General features: G+C 42.5%; 1 protein-coding gene across 5 annotated transcripts in view; it reads right to left on the bottom strand.

The window, feature by feature from the left end:
• Positions 1-1013, bottom strand: part of UBE3A (ubiquitin protein ligase E3A) — a 108307-nt gene extending 107294 nt beyond the window's left edge. For 4 of the 5 annotated variants that reach the window (XM_036878749.2, XM_057494747.1, XM_036878748.2 and 1 more), the window contains exon 1: positions 450-1012. The gene's annotated coding sequence lies outside the window, so the exon portion shown is untranslated. Of the gene's footprint in view, positions 1-449 lie in introns of all 5 variants that reach the window. The other variant, XM_036878751.2, reaches the window with a different exon arrangement.
• Between the last annotated feature and the right edge of the window lie 11388 nt (positions 1014-12401).

The raw sequence follows: 12401 nt of genomic DNA, 5'->3' as shown, positions 1-12401 counted from the left end.
CAACCCACCAAGGCACACGTCTAAATAATTTCCTCACCAAGGCCAAAACCTCGAACACTAAGAAAAAGCTCATTTTGGAAGGCTCAGGCCAGCCCTTGCCAGCCTGATGCCTAGGCTGGCTCGGCGAGCCCCGCTCCAGGAGGGCCAACTCTCGAGGCCCCGCTGGCCCCGCCCCGCCCCGGGCCCGCTCGTGTCCCCTCCGGCGACAAACCCTCCCTCCGGCACTCAGCCAGGCTGACAGTTACAGCAGCAGCCGCCGCTGCTACCAGAAGCCTACGTCTGGCACCAGCCCCCTCCAGACCATGCGCCCCCAAACCCAAACCCAGGGGAAGGTGGGGCGTCCCTCCCCTCGAGGGAGCCGGCCCGAAAGGGTGGCTCGGGCAACAGAGGGGACGAGGGAGCTGCGGCCCGGCCGTCCGGGCCCAGGCCCCGTCCTAGGCCACACTGACCTGTCGTCGGCCCCGCGCCTGAGCTGCGGCCCTCGCAGCGGCGGCTGCCTCACTAGTCGTCGTCGCCCTCGCCCGCCGCCTCCGCCCGCCACCGTCTCGTTCCCTTTCGCTGCCGCCACCGCCGGGGCTCATGCGGGACCCGCGCTTCCTTCTCCGGAGACCTTGGCCGGGAAAGGTGGCGCCGGGGCCGCAAAAAATCCCGCGCTCGTCGCCAGACGCTGCTCCGCCACTGCCTGTCCACACCGGGAGTCTGCGAGGCCTGCCTGCCCGCGGCTAAGCTCCGAGCTGCTCCGAGCGCGGCCCCGAGGAGGAGCTGAGAGAGGTGCCGCCGCCCGCAGCCGTGAGCGCTGGGTCGGCAGAGGTGAAGCGTAAGTCGGCGGCGGCGGCAGATGGCAAGCGCCCGGGCTGGCGGATGGCTACGCGGCAGCGGGGTGCGCTAGCCAGAAGAGAGCGGCGTGGCGATGAGGATTCTGGCGAAGAGGATTCAGGCTCTGTCGTCTTAAGCAGTCAGCCCGAGCACAGAGCCACCATCTTGAGAAAAACGCGGATCTCGCGGCCGCGGCGCAGGCCGGGAGGACTAGCTGGGCGGGCCGAGTATCCCGGCAGGCAGCGCGCGCCGCCAGGGCTGGCGAGAGCTCCAGGCCGGAACGAAGGGACGCGGGGCGGGGCCGGGACGCGCGAGGGAGGGTGCGGCGTTGTGCCCCGCCCATCTAGGGGCTCCGCCCCCCTCCTGCTTGCCGTCGTCGCCAGCGCAGGGGCTGTTGGGAAGGTGAAGTTGCCTGCTGCTTGTCGGAGGTACAGCAAGTTCTATCGCCATCTTGAAACAGGGGAAAAGGAGCAATACCTACTTAGAGCCGCGGCTGGCTATGGCACGACAGAAAGAAGGGGGTACACTCTGGGAATGCCTTGAACCCTCCTGCTCTACCCAGTTGTGGAACGTGCGGGAACTTGGATGCTTCCGGTTTTGCTGGAAACGAATCTGCTCCGAAAGTCCGCGGAAGAGGCTGTGATAGCCCCAGCCTCGCGGCCAGGCAGAAGCCTCCGGATACTAGGTCCGACCCCAACCCCTTTCCTCCGGGAGCTGCCTTTGTAAACATTGCAGAGGTAGCCCGAGAGTGTGGGCCAGCTTTCTGGGGACCAAGGTCATCTGCTTAGGCCTCTTGCCAACATATAATGTGTCAGTAGTTAACGAGAACGTAAAAGCCCGTCTCCTGCAGTTTTGACGTTTGGTGGGTTCCCGAGAAGGAGAAAGTGGCCTCTTGGTTGACCCCAGCTGCATAGAGGCTAATTTTGACCCATATGACAACTAAACCTATTTAAAGCACTGCGTCTTCATATTTAGTACCAAGGTCACCATTTTTTGAAAGGGGTTTTTTATGGCTCTGCAACACTTACTAGCAAAGCTGTAACGGAATCACTAACAGTTCAGTTTTACGGTTTCCAATTTAGCTAGTATATGCTACATGAGATCTCATTTTTCTAGTATTCAAACTTTTTGTATCAACAATAGTACATAGTGTATTTAACTGTCATAAAATACGTAAACAACTGTACGAAACCGGTGGAATTTAAGTTATCCTAGGATAACTGATGATAAATGACAGTATTAAACATGTCCAATTTTGACTCAGTTCCATTTTTCATTTACCCGCTTACAGATAATTTGGAAACTGCAGATATGTTTTATGGAAGAGACTAGTTAAACTCTTTTAAGTCTTTTACTTAAATCCTTGCACATAATCAAACTAGACAAATGAGAATGAAAATCTTTAAAGACTTTGAGTAATTAAAGCAAAATGTTACCACAGTATCTAACATGTAGATACATTTAGCTATTCTACTTCCTTTTAAGTAGAAATTGAAAATATGAAATGTTACTTTATAATAACCTGGTGTATTTTTTTATTGTGGCAGGTCCCTGAGTTCCAAAATATTAGATAGAATGAAGAGAAATAAATCTACTCTTAGTTAAGTGTAAAGTGACTGTCCATTCCTTACTAAGGCCAAGGAGGATCCCACTTCCTCCTTTGGAATCTGGAAAATTACTCATAGCTCTTTAAGTTCATTAATATTAAATAGGTATTCTTATGTGTAACAATAGTGTCAGACTTGATTTAGGAAGCCACTGCGTTCTTTGCTTTATCGGTTTTCAAAGTTGAGATGTTTGCTGCTAAAAATTCTCAACACAAATATTGTCAGGACTCCTTAGAATGCAGGTCGTGTTCCACCTCCATATATGTAAGTTTCTATGATTATTTTCTTCTCCCAAATCAGATGCATATTTTTCTTCAGGTATGTTTCCTCAGAAAAATAACCTAATATCTACTAAGTAGGAATTTGTATAAATTCTTTGGGCCATTCTAATCAAAATGGAGCCTAGTAGTTTCTAATAATTTTCTTATTTCAGGTGTAAAATGAAAGGCCCAGTTTAATCTTTTCACCATAATGAATGAATTCCTTAAACAAACTGAACTTCTGTTTGACCAGAACTGTGCCAACTTTGGGAAACAATAAAAGCTCAACAATCCCTATTTCTGCCCTCAAAAACTGACTGTCCAAGTGGAAGTCACACCTGTAAAACTGGATACTTTTTCAAGAAAACCCAGCACTTCAATAACTATGGGAGTACTTACTAAAATATACCTTCTAATACTCATATAACTTTCTTTTAATGAAACATTTTGCCCCAAATATCTGATAAAATAGAGTTTTTTGACAAGGTGTTTTGGTGCTCAAGATTTCTTGTTGATTTGAGCCACAACAGATGAATCCAAATGCAAAAAATTTTTATTACATAGCATGCCCCCAGGAGTAAGCTAAGACTTTGGACCACAGAAGTATCAGATTTGGTAGGATGAAGTTTACTGTTGCATTTTTTATTATATCAGAATTACTCAACTGTTGAAACACAGACTAAGCTTTCAGTGTATGAATAGCTCTCAGTGTTTAAGAAATTCCTTTGAAGCAAAATTAGCTCCATGAAGAACATTGTCTAGCATATATTAAGTGCTCAATATATGTTAGTGCTTAGTAATAGTTACACACCAGGCATGAACTCCTTCACACCTCCACCCTTATTCCTCCAAATGTGCCTAAATTTGCACTCCCCCTGATCTGTCTTGAAGTATGAGCCATCTTTCCTTTCTGTAGCTAATTATTTTTTGGAGGGGATCTCCTCAAGACTCTTAATCCCTCACTCATTCCTTCTCTTGTGCATTAATTTCTCTACAAACTTTGTCACTTCTGTTTAGAAGAGTTGTGTTTGGATTGCCATTTCCTCCCAAGTACCTCTTCAACTACTGAAAATTAGCATTTGCTCCCACTTTTACTATATACATTGCTTGTATTAATGTCAGTAACGGCATAATGGCCAAGTCTAAAGGTTGCTTCTCAGTTTTCATTGGTATCTGACTTCTTTGCAGCCTTTCATAATGCTAACCACTGCCTCCTGAAGACTACTCACTTGGTTCAATCACCCTGCATTCTCTAGTCTCTCCTGTGTCTCTTCCTGGACCACTCTTCTTCATCTTCCTTGCAGAATGCTCTTCCCCTCCATCCTTGGTTCTTTGCCCACCATATTACACAGTCCCTGACAGTACTATTTACATATACTCTTCCTCTATCACTTATTCCAATCAGGAATCACATCTGAATTTTGAACCCTGACCTTACTAAAATTTCAGACATGTATCTTCAACCCCTTATTAGAAATTTGATTTGGATGTTCTACAGGAACCTCAAACTCGACATGTCTAAATTTGAACTGCTGAACTTGTCCCATTTTCCACCATTACCTGAGATGGTGGTAATTGTGCATAGAAGTTTTGGAAGAACAAGCAGAAACTGAGTTTTGGTAGTGTTAAAGTTGAGATGCCTAGGTATCTGTAGCAGATACCTCAGAGATTGATTGCTAGATGAACCTTAGTATGCATTCTCTTCATTCATGATAATGGAATATCTATCTAGACACATGACCTATAATAAACGCATAAGTGTGGCCATGTGACAAAGTTCTGGCCAATGGGACGTGAGCAGAAATGTGTACAACTTCCAGATCATATTATAAAAGAAAGGGGGTCACCTTTCCCTGTGTTCCTTTCTGATGATTGGGGTTGTGAGCTATGTTGGAGGACTGACAGCAACAAGGCGGGCCACTGAGAACTTCATGGGTCAGAGTCTATATACCAGCTTGAACTTTCATGTAAGACAGCTAACTTCTATAATCTGCTGTGGTTATTCTAGATAACTTTTACTATAGCTGACCTTGTATCCTAATATCCAAGTGAAGAAATCAAGGAGCCAGTTGGATTTGGGTTTCTGGAGTTAAAGGAGAATGAAACCAACACATCCTATATTCTTTGACTTGATGGATGACTCTGCTATCAGCAACAGTCCCCGATAATAATAACATTAGTAATCCTAGATTTCATTCTCTATCTCACTGTCCTGGCAGTTAGAAGCAGAGTCATATGTCCTTAAGGAATTGGTTTTAGGATTAGGTAGCATAACAAAAGTGGTCAAGAACACAGGCTTGCAACTTATTAGCGAGTGTTAAAGAACCCGGCAAAATCATAAACCCCTCCCTGATTTAGTTTTCCCATCTGTAATATGAGGTTGTTATGAGGATTAAATGTTAATATACATAAAACACTTAAAATAATGTTAACCACATAGCACATGTTCAATAAAAATGAGCTTTTTCGTCCCATGCAAATACCAGTCCTGGCCCTTATAAGACAGAACTGTTAATTAAACCTTCAGTTAATCTGTTTTCTCATTAGAGAAGTGGAAAAAATAGTGATACTGACCTTATAAACCTTCACTGTAAGTACTGTAAGTCTTCATTCATCCATTCAATGCATTTTTTATTAAGGTATCATTGATATACAATCTTATAGTCAGGTTTCACATGAGCAACCTTATGGTTACTACATTTGCCCTATTATCAAGTCCCCACCACATAACCCATTACAGTCACTGTCCTTCATCATAGAAAGATGCTATAGAGTAACTACTTGCCTTCTTTGTGCTATACTTCCTTCCCTGTGTTCTGCCTATATTATCTGTGCTACTCATAATGCCTGTTAGTCCTATTATCTCTCCCTTTGCACCCACCCTCTCCAATCCCTTTCCCTTTGGTAACTGTTAGTCCATTCTTGGTCTCTGAGTCTGCTGCCATTTTGTTCCTTCAGTTTTGCTTTGTGTTTATACTCCACAGATGATTGAAATCATTTGGTACTTGTCTTTCTCCACCTGGCTTATTTCACTGAGCATCATACCCTCTAGCTCTATCCATGTTGTTGCAAATGGTAGGATTTGTTTTCTTATGACTGAATAGTATTCCATTGTGTATATGTACCACATCTTCTTTATCTATTCATCTACTGGTGGACACTTAGGCTGCTTGCATGTCTTGGCTATTGTAAATAGTGTTGTGAAAAATATAGGGGTGCATATGTCTTTTTGAATCTGTGATCCTGTTTTCTTAGGGTAGATTCCTAGGAGTGGAATTCCTGGGTCAAATGGTATTTCTATTTTTCATTTTTTGAGGAACCACCATACTGGTTTACACATGATTGAACTAATATACATTCCCACCAGGAGTGTAGGAGGGCTCCCCTTTCTCTGCTTTCTAGCCAGCATTTGTTGTTGTTTTCTTCTAGATATTGGCCATCCTAACTGTTGTGAGGTGATATCTCATTGTGTTTTTAATTTGCATTTCTCTGATGATTAGTGATGTGGAGCATCTTTTCATGTGCCTGTTGGCTATCTGAATTTCTTCTTCGGAGAAGTGTCTGTTCAGATCCTCTGCCCATTTTTTAATCGGGGTGTTGGCTTTTTGTTTGTTGAGGCATGTGAGCTCTTTATATATTTTGGATGTCAACCCTTTATCGGATATGTCATTTATGAATATATTCTCTCATACTGTAGGATGCCTTTTTGTTCTGCTGATGGTGTCCTTTACTGTACAGAAGCTTTTTAGTTTGATAGTCCCACATGTTCATTTTTGCTTTTGTTTCCCTTGCCCAAGGAGATGTGTTCATGAAAAAGTTGCTCATGTTCATATTCAAGAGAATTTTGCCTATGTTTTCTTCTAACAGTTTTATGGTTTCATGACTTACATTCAGGTCTTTGATCCATTTTGAATTTACTTTTGTGTATGGAGTTAGAGAGTAGTCCAGTTTCATTCTCTTACATGTACCTATCCAGTTTTGCCAACACCAGCTGTTGAAGAGGCTGTCATTTCCCCATTGTATGTCCATGGTTCCTTTATCATATATTAATTGACCATATATGCTTGGGTTTATATCTGGGCTCTCTAATCTGTTCCATTGGTCTATGGGTCTGTTCTTGTGCCAATACCAAATTGTTTTGATTACTGTGGCTTTCTAGTAGAGCTTGAAGTTGAGGAGCATAATCACCCCAGCTTTATTCTTCCTTCTCAGGACTGCTTTGGCTATTGGGGGTCTTTTGTGGTTTCATATGAATTTTAGAATTATTTTTTCACTTCATTGAAGAATGCTGCCAGTGTTTTGATAGGGATTGCATTGAATCTGTAGATGGCTTTAGGCTGGATGGCCATTTTGACAATATTAATTCCTCCTACCCAAGAGCATGGGATGAATTTCCATTTATTAGTGTCCTCTTTAATTTCTCTCAAGAATGTCTTGTAGAATAGAAACACCATTTGACCCAGGAATTCCACTCCTAGGTATTACCCTAAGAATGCAGGAGCCCAGTTTGAAAAAGACATATGCCCCTTGTGTTTATCTCAGCACTATTTACAATAGCCAAGAAATGGAAGCAATCTAAGTGTCCATCAGTAGATGAATGGGTAAAGATGTGGTACATATACACAATGCAATATTATTCAGCCATAAGAAGAAAACAAATCCTACCATTTGCAACAACATGGATGGAGCTAGAGGGTATTATGCTCAGTGAAATAAACCAGGTGGAGGAAGACATGTCCGAAATGATTTCACTCATCTGTGGAGTATAAGAGCAAAGCAAAAACTGAAGGAACAAAATGGCAGCAGACTCACAGAACCTAAGAATGGACTAACAGTTACCAAAGGGGAAGCAACTGGGGAGGATGGGTGGGAAAGGAGGGATAAAGGGAAAAAGGGGCATTACAATTAGCACACATAACATGGGGGGTGGTGACGGGAAGACAGTATAACAGAGAGCACGAGTAGTGACTCTATACCGTATTTCTATGCAGATGGACAGTGACTGTAATGGGGTATGTGGTGGGGACTTGATAATGGGGGGAATCTAGTAACCACAATGTTGCTCATGTGATTGTATGTTAATGATACCAAAATAAAATTAATTAATTAATTAAAAAATAATAATGTCTTGTATTTTTCAAGGTATAGGTCTTTCACTTCCTTGGTTAGGTTTATTCCTAGGTATTTTTTTTCTTTTTGATGCAATTGTGAATGGAATTGTTTTCCTGATTACCCTTTCTACTAGTTCATCATTAGTGTATAGGAATGCAACAGATTTCTGTGTAGTAATTTGTATCCTGAAACTTTGCTGAATTCAGATATTCTAGTAGTTTTGGGATGGATTCTTCAGGGTTTTTTATGTACAATATAATGTCATCTGTGAACAGTGACAGTTTAACTTCTTCCTTATAAGTCTTGAGGCCTTTATTTCTTTGTGTTTTCTGATTGCCATGGCGAGGACCTCCAGAACTATGTTGAATAAAAGTGGGGAGAGTGGGCATCCTTGTCTTGTTCCCAATCTTAGAGGAAAAGCTTTCAGCTTTTCACTATTAAGTATGATGTTGGCTGTGGGTTTGTCATATATGGTCTATCATGTTGAGGTACTTGCCCTTTATATGCATTTTCTTGAGAGTTCTTATCATGAATGGGTATTGAATTTTGTCAAATGCTTTTTCAGCATCTATGGAGATGGTCATGTGATTTTTGTACCTCTCTTTATTGATACAGAGGATGATGTTGATGGATTTTCGAATGTTGTACCATCCTTGCCTCCCTGGGATGAATCTCACTTGATCATGATGTATGATCCTCTTGATGTATTTTTGAAGTTGGTTAGCTATCATTTTGTTGAATATTTTTATATCTATGTTCATCAAGGATATTGGTCTGTAGTTTTCTTTTTTTGTACTATCTTTGTCTGGTTTTGGTATTAGAGTGATGCTGGCTTCATAGAGTGAGTTTGGAAGTATTCCCTCTTCTATTTTTTGGAAAACTTTATGGAGAATGGGTATTATATCTTCTTTAAATGTTTGATAAAATTCAGTGGTGAATCCTTCTGGTCCGGGGGTTTTGTTCTTGGGTAGTTTTTTGATTACCGATTCAGTTTCATTGCTCTTAATTGTTCAGATTTTCTGTTTCTTCCTGGGTCAGTCTTGGAAGTTCATATTTTTCTAGAAAGTTGTCCATTTCTTCTAAGTTAGGCAGTTTGTTAGCATATAATTATTCATAGTATTCTCTAATAATTATTTATATATCTGTGGTGTCCATAGTGATTTTCCATTTCTCATTTCTGATTCTGTTTATGTGTGTAGATTCCCTTTTTTTCTTGATGATTCTGGCTAGGGGTTTATCTATTTTGTTTGTTTTCTCAAAGAACTAGTTCTTGGTTTCATTAATTTTTTTCTATTTTATTCTTCTCAATTTTATATATTTCTTCTCTAATCTTTATTATGTCCCTCCTTCTATGGACTTTGGGCCTCTGTTCTTTTTCCAATTTCGATAATTGTGAATTTAGACTTTTCATTTGGGATTGTTCTTCCTTCTTTAAATAGGCCTGGATTGCTATATACTTTCCTCCTAGAACTGCCTTCACTGTGTCCCACAGAAGTTGGGGCATTGCACTGTTGTTTTAATTTGTCTCCATATATTGCTTCATCTCTGTTTTAATTTGATCATTGATCAAATCATTGATCATATTTAGGAGCATGTTGTTAGGCTTCCATGTGTTTGTGAGCCTTTTTGATTTCTTTGTACAGTTTATATATCTAGTTTCATACCTTTGTGATCTGAGAGGTTGGTTGGTACAAATTTCAGTCTTTTTGAATTTGCTGAGGCTCTTTTTGTGGCCTACTATGTGGTCTGTTCTGGAAAATTTTCCATGTGCACTTGAGAAGAATGTGTACCCTGCTGCTTTTTGGTGGAGTGTTGTATAGATGTCTGTTAGGTCCATCTGTTGTAGTGTGTTGTTCAGTGCCTATGTCTCCTTACTTATTTTCTGTCTGGTTGATCTGTCCTTTGGAGTAAGTGGTATGTTGACGTCTCCTTAAATGAATGCATTGCATTCTATTTCCCCCTTTAATTCTGTGGATATTTGTTGTACATATTTGTGTGCTCCTGTGTTGGGTGCATAGATATTTATAATGATTATATTCTCTTGGTGGACTGACCCCTTTATCATTATGTAATGTCCTTCTTTGTCTCTTATGACTTTCTTTGTTTTGAAGTCTATTTTGTCGAATACAAGTACTGCAATACCTGCTTTTTTCTCTCTGTTGTTTGCATGAAATATCTTTTTCCATCCCTTCCCTTTTAGTCTGTGTATGTCTTTGGGTTTGAAGTGAGTCTCTTGTAGGCAGCATATAGATGGGTCTTGTTTTTTTATCCGTTCTGTAATTCATATGTTTTGATTGGTGCATTCAGTCATTTACATTTAAGGTGATTATCAATAGATATGTACTTATTGCCATTGCAGGCTTTGGATTCATGGTTACCGAAGGTTCAAGGGCAGCTTCTTTACTATCTAGCAGTCTACCTTAACTCACTTATTATGCTATTATAAACACAATCACATTATTCTTTTTTCTCTCCTTTCTCTTTCTTCTTCCACACTTTATATGTTAGGTGTCATATTCTGTACTCTTTGTGTATCCCTTGACTGACTTTGTGGGTAGCTGATTTAATTTTGCATTTGGTTACTATTTAGTTGGTCTGCTTCCTTTGCTGTGGTTTTATTTTCTCTGGTGATAGCTATTTAGCCTTAGGCACACTTCCATCTAGAGCAGTCCCTTTAAATAAACTGTAGAGATGGTTTGTGGGAGGTGAATTCCCTCAACTTTTGCTTATCTGGGAATTGTTTAATCTCTCCTTCAAATTTAAATGATAATGTTGCTGGGTAGAGTATTCTTGGTTTGAGGCCCTTCTGTTTCATTGCGCTGAGTATATCATGCCACTCCCTTCTGGCCTGTAAAGTTTCTGCTAAGAAGTCTGATGATACCCTGATGGGTTTTCTTTGTAGGTGATCTTTTTCTTGGCTGCTTTTAATACTCTGTCCTTGTCCTTGATCTTTGACATTTTAATTATTATATGTCTTGGTTTTGTCCTCCTTGGGTCCCTTGTATTGGGAGATGTGGACTTCCATGGCCGTAGAAACGATTTCCTTCCCTGGATTGGGTACGTTTTCTTTGAAGACACTTTCTATCCCTTTTTCTCTCTCTTCTTCTCTGGTACCCCTATAATGTGAATATTTTTCCACTTGGATTGGTCACACAATTCTCTTAACATTCTTTCTTTTGTAGAGATCCTTTTTTCTCTCTCTGCCTCAGCTTCTCTGTATTCCTGTTCTCTAATTTGTATTCCATTTACTGTCTCTATCTCACCTAATCTGCTTTTCAGTCCCTCCATTGTTTGTTTCATTTCAGTTATCTCACTCCTGAATTCATCCCTTAGCTCATCAATATTTTTATGTAGCTCCATTAGCACGCTTATGACTTTTATTTTGAAGTCTTCCAGGAAGATTGGTGATTTCAGTCTCACCAAGCTCTCTTTCTGGTGTTTGAGGGATTTTGGATTGAGCAATGTTCATCTGCCTTTTCCTAGTCGTGGAGCAATGGGAGTGGTCACAGGCAAGTGGTGTGGGTGTCAGCTGGGAGGACAAATTTCCTTCCTGCCTGACAGTCACAGTGCCTGTCTCCAGTATCTGTGCTGGTTAACCATGCACAGGGAGGTGCCTCTGGGTAATTCCCCAAGCTGCCATGGATGTGGTGGCCCTTAGGATGGCCTAGGGTGATGGCAGGGGTTTCAGGTGAGTGGTGTGGGTTCTGCAGGGAGGACAAAGCCCTTTTCTGCTTCCCTGCACTGTGCCTGTCTCCTCTGTCTGGTCCAGTTAGCTGCGTGCAGGGAGCTGCCTCTGGGTCAATCCCCTAAACTGCTGTGGGCAGGGCAGCCCTCAGATGATGTAGGGTAATGGTGGGGGTCGCTGGCATGTGGCACGGGTGTTTGCAGGGAGGGCAAAGCCCTTTCATGCTTCCAGGTCGCTCCGCTGTCTGTGCTGGTTAACTGCACACAGGGAGCAGTCTCTGGGTTAATCCCCTAAATTGCTGTGGGTGGAGCGGTCCTCAGTATGGCCTAGGGCAATAGCAGGGGTACTGGCAAGCGGCGCGGGTGTTTGCAGGAGGCGCAAAGCCCTTCTGTGCTTCCCTGTTGCCATGCCTATGTCCGCTGTCTGGGCCCGTTAGCTGTGTGCAGGGAGAAACCTCTGCATTAAGCTGTGTAATTGCTGTAGGCAGGGCTGCCCTCCGGCTGGTCTGCAGCAATGGTGGGGACAGCAGGTTTGTGTGCAGGTGCCAGTGGGGCAGAAGGAGTGGCAGGCTGCGTATTATGGTGAGGGGCCTCAGGGCCACATTGCCAACCAGGGGGATAGGGCGCCTGTAGCTCATGAAAGTTCCCAACCTGCTGGGGTGAGTGTGTCAGGACGATTTTGTCCACCTGTTCCTTCTCCAAAACCCTTGTCCCATTAGCAGTCTTCTGACTGTTGAGAAATCTTTTAAAGCACCTGCTTTTCTTTTGTCCCAGGCAGCTGGTTGTGGGAACCTGTTCACAGTCTTAGTCTCTAACTTTGGTTTACAGCCCCTCTAATTTACTCCATACAATGTGAGTCTGTGCTCCTGGGGTAGATTTCTAGGGCTGGGTACACAGCAGTCCTGTGCTTCCACTCCCTCCC

The sequence above is a fragment of the Manis pentadactyla genome, chromosome 18 (assembly GCF_030020395.1).
Source record: "Manis pentadactyla isolate mManPen7 chromosome 18, mManPen7.hap1, whole genome shotgun sequence".
Classification (NCBI taxonomy): domain Eukaryota; kingdom Metazoa; phylum Chordata; class Mammalia; order Pholidota; family Manidae; genus Manis; species Manis pentadactyla.
This window is presented reverse-complemented; position numbering and strand designations above follow the sequence as displayed.